The sequence below is a fragment of the Molossus molossus genome, unplaced genomic scaffold (genome assembly GCF_014108415.1).
Source record: "Molossus molossus isolate mMolMol1 unplaced genomic scaffold, mMolMol1.p scaffold_m16_p_2, whole genome shotgun sequence".
Lineage (NCBI taxonomy): Eukaryota > Metazoa > Chordata > Mammalia > Chiroptera > Molossidae > Molossus > Molossus molossus.
Genome location: NW_023425355.1, coordinates 35,266,940 through 35,274,710, shown reverse-complemented (window position 1 = coordinate 35,274,710; position 7,771 = coordinate 35,266,940).

Sequence of the window (7,771 nt, the reverse complement as noted above, 5' to 3'; positions counted from 1 at the left end):
TTTAGTTTCTGTCCATTGAGTATGATGTTGGCTGTAGGTCTTTCATATATGGCCTTTATTATGTCGAGATATGATCCCTCTATTTCTACATTGCTGAGCGTTTTTATCAGAAATGGATGCTGGATTTTGTCGAATGCTTTTTCAGCATCTATTGATATGATCATGTGGTTTTTATTCTTCATTTTGTTTATGTGGTGTATCACGTTTATTGATTTGTGAATATTGTACCAGCCTTGCATCCCTGGAATGAATCCCACTTGGTCATGGTGAATAATTTTTTTGATGTATTTCTGGATCCGATTTGCTAATATTTTGTTCAGGATTTTGGAGTCTATGTTCATCAGGGATATTGGCCTGTAGTTTTCTTTCTTCGTAGTGTCTTTTTCTGGTTTTGGAATTAGAATTATGCTGGCCTCATAGAACGTGTTTGGAAGTCTTCCTTCTTCTTGAATTTTTTGAAATAGTTTGAGGAGAATGGGTGTTAGTTCTTTTTTGAATGTTCGGTAAAACTCCCCTGTGAAACCATCTGGGCCTGGGCTTTTGTTTGCTGGGAGAGTCTTGATTACCTCTTCAATTTCCTTAGTTATTATTGGTCTGTTCAAGTTTTCTATCTCTTCCGGGAATAGTTTTGGGAGACTGTGTGTTTCTAGAAATTTGTCCATTTTGCTTAGATTGTCGAATTTGTTGCCATATAGTTGTTCATAGTAGTTGTTAACGATCTTTTGTATTTCAGTGGTGTTGGTTGTTCCTTCTCCTCTTTCATTTCTGATTTTGTGTATTTGGGTTCTCTCTCTTTGTTTCTTGGAGAGTCTAGCTAAGGGTCCATCAATCTTCTTTATCTTTTCGAAAAACCAGCTCTTTGTTTCATTGATCCTTTGAATTGTTTTTTTGTTCTCTATGTCATTTATTTCTGCTCTGATCTTTACTATTTCCTTCCTTCTACTTGCTCTGGGGTTTTCTTTTTGTTTGCTTTCTAATTCTTTAAGTTGTGAGGTTAGACAGTCAATTAGAAATTTTTCTTATTTTTTAAGGTAGGCCTGTAGTGCTATGAACTTCCCTCTCAGAACTGCTTTCGCTGCATCCCATAGATTTTGTGTTGTTGTGTGTTCATTTTCATTGGTTTCCAGGAAGTTTTTAATTTCTTCCATGATCTCCTCGGTGACCCATTCATTGTTTAATAACATGCCATTTAGCCTCCATGTGTTGAAATGTCTTTACATGTTCTTGTTGCAATTGATTTCTAGTTTCATGCCATTGTGATCTGAGAAGATGTTTGATATGATTTCAATCTTCTTGAACTTGTGGAGATTTAGTTTGTGCCCTATCATGTGGTCTATCTTTGAGAGTGTCCCATGTGCACTTGAGAAGACTGTGTATTCTGCAGTTTTGGGGTGTAATTCTCTGTAGATATCTATTAAATCCATTTGGTCTAGTGCTTCATTTAGAGTCTCTGTTTCCTTGCTAATTTTTTGCTAGAGGATCTATCCAGTGCTGTCAACGGGGTGTTGAAGTCCTCTGCTATGATTGTATTGTTGTCGATTTCTCCTTGGAAGTCCTCCAGAAGATTTTTAATATATTTTGGTGCTCCTATATTGGGTGCATATATGTTTATCAAGGTCATATCTTCCTGTTGGATAGATCCTTTCAATATTATGTAGTGGCCGTCTTTGTCTCTAGTTATGGTCTTCATTTTGAAATCTATTTTATCAGATATGAGAATAGCTTCCTCAGCTTTTTTTTGCTTTCCATTTGCTTGGAAAATTTTTTTCCATCCCTTCACTTTCAACCTATGTGAGTCTTCTGTTGAGAGGTGGGTCTCTTGTAAACAACATATAGACGACTCATGCTTTCTTATCCAATCAGCTACTCTGTGTCTCTTTATGGGAGCATTCAATCCATTTACTTTTAAGGTGATTATTGACATGTACTTATTTATTGCCATTTTTGTTTAGTGTGGTTCTATTTTTCTTCCCATTTCTATTGTTAATTACAGCAGTCCTTTTAACATTTCTTGCAGTGCTGGTTTGGTGCTAATGTATTCCCTTAGCCTTTTTTTGTCTGGGAAGCTCTTTATTTGATCTTCTATTTTGAATGATAGCCTTGCTGGATAGAGTAGTCTTGGATTCAGATTCTTGTTTTTCATGACTTTGATTACTTCCTGCCATTCTCTTCTGGCCTGTAGTGTTTCTTGTGAAAAGTCAGCTGAGAGCCTTATGGGTTTCCCTTTGTAGGTAACCTGTTGCTTATCTCTTGCTGCTTTTAGGATTCTCTCTTTGTCTTTAATTTGTGGCATTTTAATTACTATGTGTCTTGGTGTGGGCCTCTTTGGGTTCTTCTTACTTGGGGCTCTCTGTGCTTCTTGAACTTGAATGCCTTCTTCCTTCACCACTTAGGGAAGTTTTCTCTCACTATTTTTTTGAATATATTCTCTATCCCTTGCTCATTTTCTTCTTCTTCGGGGACTCCTATGATGCGAATATTATTACGTTTCCAGTTGTCCCATAGTTCTCTTAAGCTGTCTTCCTGTTTTTTAATAGTTTTTTCCTTTTGTTTTTCTGATTGGTTGATTTTTTCTACCCTGTCTTCTAATTCACTGATCCGGTCCTCAGCTTCCCCTACTCTGCTTTTTAAACCTTCCAATGTGTTTTTCATTTCTGATATGTCATTTTTTATCTCTTCTTGTTGGTTTTTAATTTCCAATTGGCTTATTTTCAGTGTCTCTATGTCCTTACTCATGCTGTTCAGCTTCCTCAAGATCATGGCTCTGAATTCTAGCTCTGTTAACATGCCTAATTGCTCCACGTTGATCTCATCTTTGGTGGAGGTGTCTTGCTCTTTCATTTGGCTTCTGTTTCTGTGTTTCACCATTTTGGCTATCACTGTGGGCTTTGGAGCCTGTCAAGTTCTCCCTGTGGGTGTTGGTGTTCTGCTGTTTGTGGCTCCCTCTCCTGTGTTTAGATGAGCGAGGGAGGACCCACGTTGAACCCCACTGTCAAGTCTTACTTTCCTGGTTAAAGTTGCCAGCCCAGGAAATGTACTGTTATCCTCTATCTTTTTGCCTGGAGGCTAGCAGTCTAGGTTAATTGATGAGTTTTAGGTTGTCAGTTGATTGAAAAACTCCCTCTGGTGCTCAGCCAAGGGGCTTTCAGGAGGGTGGGGCAGAGGCTGGTCGTTAGTGAGCCTCAATTAGCACTTCAATGGCCCACAGTGTGGGGTTGGATCTCCGAGGGAGAGGCTGCTGCCTCTCCTCAGAGCCCTGGGAAGGAGCAATGTGGCCACCGTCCTGAGTGGCTGCACTCAGCCAAAGCTCTGAGCGCCCTCCAAACCCCGAGTGTCCCGACACAGTTCCAGTCCAGTCCGCCCTCCCTCTGCCGGAGCCCAAGTTGAGTGGCTGTGGCTGTTTCAGCCTCTGTCCCAGCTCTGCGCTGTGGAGCCACCTGGGAGTGTAACCCGAGGGCGCCGCTAACAGCTAAGGCCGCTTCTGAGCTGCCGACCGTGGGCTCCCAGCCCCGTCTCGCGCCTTCGCAAGCCTACCGGGATGGAGTCAGTGTCCCTCATTGTATGGTCCTCGCAAGCTGCTTTTCTGTTGTTTTTTCCCATCGATTTGTCTGTGTTATAGTTGTAGTTCCAGTTTGGTTCTGGGAGATGGTCTGTGTAGCTTAGTTCACTCCGCCACCATTTTTCCGATCCCAAGTACCTCCCTTTTTATTCCTCAACCTCCCCTATACAACTTTCCTGGGTGTCCATAACAATGCAACTTCCCTGGACCCCACCACGTGAACCCATGAACCTCACCAGGGAACGCTTCAATAAAACTTTCTCGCCCACTTTTGTGGCTTCGTTTCTCTTTCTTCCTCGGTGAGATACCTTACATTTGGTGCCAAAACCTGGGGGGAACTTGAGCCTGCCTGGGCCCCTCGTCTCCCTCCCTCCTGAGGAATACCAGGGACCACCGACCTTCCACCCAGTTTGGCATACTGTGTGGTAAGTCCCCCTACCTCTGGCCTCTCCTCAGTTCTCTCCACCTCTGGGGCTCCCTGTCCCTAATTGCAGCTTCATCAGGGCCCTCCTATCTGTTCCAAGTGTGTGGGGTTCCCCGAACATGTCCTGGATGCCCCTCACTCTATCCATCCATCTAGTGACCAGAGATTGAATTGCTGGATGCCAATTCTCATCTCTGATTACTCCAGACTGAGGCCGCCCATGGGCAATCAGGAATCTCTTCGGGATCCAAAAGCATCTCTAGGGTGTCTCATTTTAAATCTCTCAAAAATAGATCCCTCCCTAAAGAAGAAGAAACTGTTCTTCTTCTCCACTGTGGCCTGGCCATAATACCCACTGGACAAACAGTCCAGATGGCCTCCTGAAGGGACTTTCGATTTCATCATACTCACCAACTTAGAAAACTTTTGCCAAAAAAATGGGAAATGGTCGGAAATCATATATATTCAGCCTTTTTGGTATTTGTGATCCCATCCTAACCTCTCTGCCTCTTCTTCCATGGCACAGGTCCCCCTAGCTAAAGACACCCCCTCCAGACACTCTGCTCCTGACCTCTCCTCGTTTGCCGACCCCCCAAAGGAACTGTCCTCGCTTCCCATCCAGCCTGACCCCACTCTTAACTCTCCTCCACCTTACCCTGACCCATCTGCCTCTAACTGTCCTCTGCCCTCCATCTCAACTCCCACTGTCTCCTCCCCTGTCAGTGCTCACATGTGGTCATATCATGACCCACAGGAAGGAGCTGACCTCCTCTGTCCTCTCTGTGAGGTAGTGGGAGCACAGGGACTTGTGCGGGTCCATGTCCCCTTCTCTCTCTCTGATCTATCCACTATCAAAAAGCATTTAGGATCTTCTACTAATCCCACAGCCCTTATCAAAGAGTTCAGATATCTCACTCACCCTTATGACCTTACCTGGCATAACCTCTATGTCATTATGTCCTCTACCCTCACCACTGACAAATGCGATTGGATCCAAACAGCAGCATGAGCCTATGCCAATCAGGTACATCTTACAGACAACCAGATGCCCACTGGGACTCAGGCAGTCCCCAAGGCAGAACCCAATTGGACTTATCAAGCACGGCAGGACAGTAGACAAAGGCGAGACCAGATGGTCCAATGCCTCTTGGCAGGCATGTAGGATGCAGCCCAAAAGGTAGTTAAATACTACAGACTAAGAGAAGTCACTCAGGAACCTGATGACAACACAGACTAAACCGCCTGACTGAGGTTCTCCACACCCGACTGGACCCTGCCTCAGCAGTGAGGGCCACAGTCTTAGCTATTCATTTTATCTCCCAGTCAGCTCCAGATATTAGAAAAAAACTTAAAAATGCAGAAGAGGGCCCTCAGACCCCTATCCAAGACCTGTTGAATATGGCATTTAAAGTCTTTAATGCCTGGGAGGACAAGGCTGAGGCCACTCATCAGGCCTGAATGCAACAGAAGGTAAACCTCCAAACCCAGACTCTAGTGGCAGCCCTGAGGCTGGCAGCCCAACATGGGCATGGTACAAGGTGTGCCCGACTTAAGGGACATAACGTCTCCGGGCCACTGAAGGGAACCCCACCAGGGGTCTGCTTCAAATGTGACAAAAAAGGCCACTGGGCCCGTCAATGCCCATGTCCACAGCCACCTACAAAACCATGCCCAGACTGTAAACAGCCTGGTCACTGGCAGAGTGATTGCCCTCTGCGGGCGACAGGCTCATCCTCAGCACCTCCACGCAGAGGACAGGCTGGCCAAACGGGCATATCGCTTGAGCTGCTCTGCCTCATGGACAACTGACGCAGTCCAGACTCGAGGACCCCAATCACCCTTGCTGAGCCCAGGGAAAGCTGCAGGTAGTGGTTAAGTCCAGCTCATTTCTGGTGGACACAGGGGCTATCTTCTCTGTTCTTCCATCTCACTCCGGGCCTCTAGTCCCTTCTCAGGTCTCAGTTATGGGAATTGATGGGACTCCTTTCCCCTTTGCATACAAGCTTTATCATGCAGTCTAGATGGATACCCCCTTTCACACTCCTTACTAGTTTTGCCCTCTTGCCCCATGCCCCTCCTGGGATGAGACATATTACAAAGTCTTGAGGCTACTATCCAAATGACATCACTCTGGATGGCTTCCTCTCATCTTCTCTTACCCCTCTTCACTGAAGACTCTCCCACCACTACAACCACCCTCCTTCTCTTGAACCTCCTATCTCCCCATACATTGTCAACCCTCAAGTCTGGGACACCTCTACCCTGATAATAGCCACCCACCACACTCCCATTCAAATTTGACTAAAGGACCCTTCACAATACCCATCGAGGCCCCAGCTCCCTATTTTGGCAACTCACCGCCGGGGCCTCAAACCTATAATTACCCATCTCTTAAGTCAGGGTCTGCTGATCCCCACCAACTCACCTTGCAACATCACTATCCTACCTGTTCAAAAACCCTCGGGGGCTTACCACCTTGTCCAGGACCTACATTTGATAAATGAGGTAATCGTCCCCCTCCACCCGGTAGTCCCCAACACTTACACCTTACTTTTACACATCTACCCTGGTACTACCCACTTTACTGTCCTCGAACTTAACGACACTTCCTTTACTCTTCCTCTTCACCCAGACTCTACTTCCTATTTGCCTTTACCTGGACCAACCCAGACACCAACATAGCTTAGCAACTCACCTGGACTGTCTTGCCACAGGGGTTTCGAGACAGACCACACCTATTTGGACAGGCTTTGGCATGGAATCTTGCTTCCTGTTCACTCTAGCCCAGTACCCTCCTTCAATACGTAGATGACCTCCTCCTTTGCATCCCTTCTCTGTCTGCCTTGATACAGCATACTGCCACTCACCTTAATTTCCTCAGCTCCAGGGAATACTGTGTCTCTTCTGTTAAAGCCCATCTTCACACAAAGTCTGTCACTTACCTAGGTGTTTCTCTAACCCCTACCACAAGGGGCCTTACTCTAGACCAGACCAAGCCCTCTGCAACCTCCAGCCACATGAGACTGTGAAACAGATCTTCTCCTTTTTTGGTTTGATCAGTTTCTTTAGGCACTGGATACCTAATTTTGCCCTCCTAGCCAAGCCCCTCTATGCAGCAGCTAGAGAGTTTCCTGCAGGACCTCTCACTTCACCCAGTGCCATAAAAAAGGGCTTTCTCCACCTTCCAGGACACTTTAATCTCCTCCTCTTCTCTCGCTCTGCCTGATCCCAGATGCCCTTTTCACCTTTTCACAGATGAGAAACACAGGAATGCAGTAGGAGTCCTGGCCCAACCGATAGGGCCTACCTACCGCCCAGTGGCGTACCTCTCCAAACAGCTAGATACCACTGTCTGGGAATGGCAGCCCTGCCTTTGAGCATTAGGTGCCGTAGCTGAACTTGCAAAAGAAGTAACTAAACTGACCCTATGCCAACTTACATGTTTTCTCATCACATAGATTCACTGACCTTCTCTCACATAAATCTCTTTCCCTACTAGGTCCTTCCCAGATACAAGAATTTCATCTCCTATTCATAGAAAACCCTTCTATTACCTTTCGCCTTCCCCCCAGCTCAACCCAGCCACCTTACTTCCAATTCCAGCTGTGCTACCAGAACCTTCTCACTCCTGTATGGAACTAATAGACTTTCTCAACAGGCCTCTTGAGGGGCTGTCAGATTATCCTCTAGAGGACCCAGGCCTTTTCCTCTTTGTGGATGGGAGTTCAACACTGGGGTCCAATGGACTGCGACGGGCGGCCTATGCGGTAGTCACCATCTCCTCCATC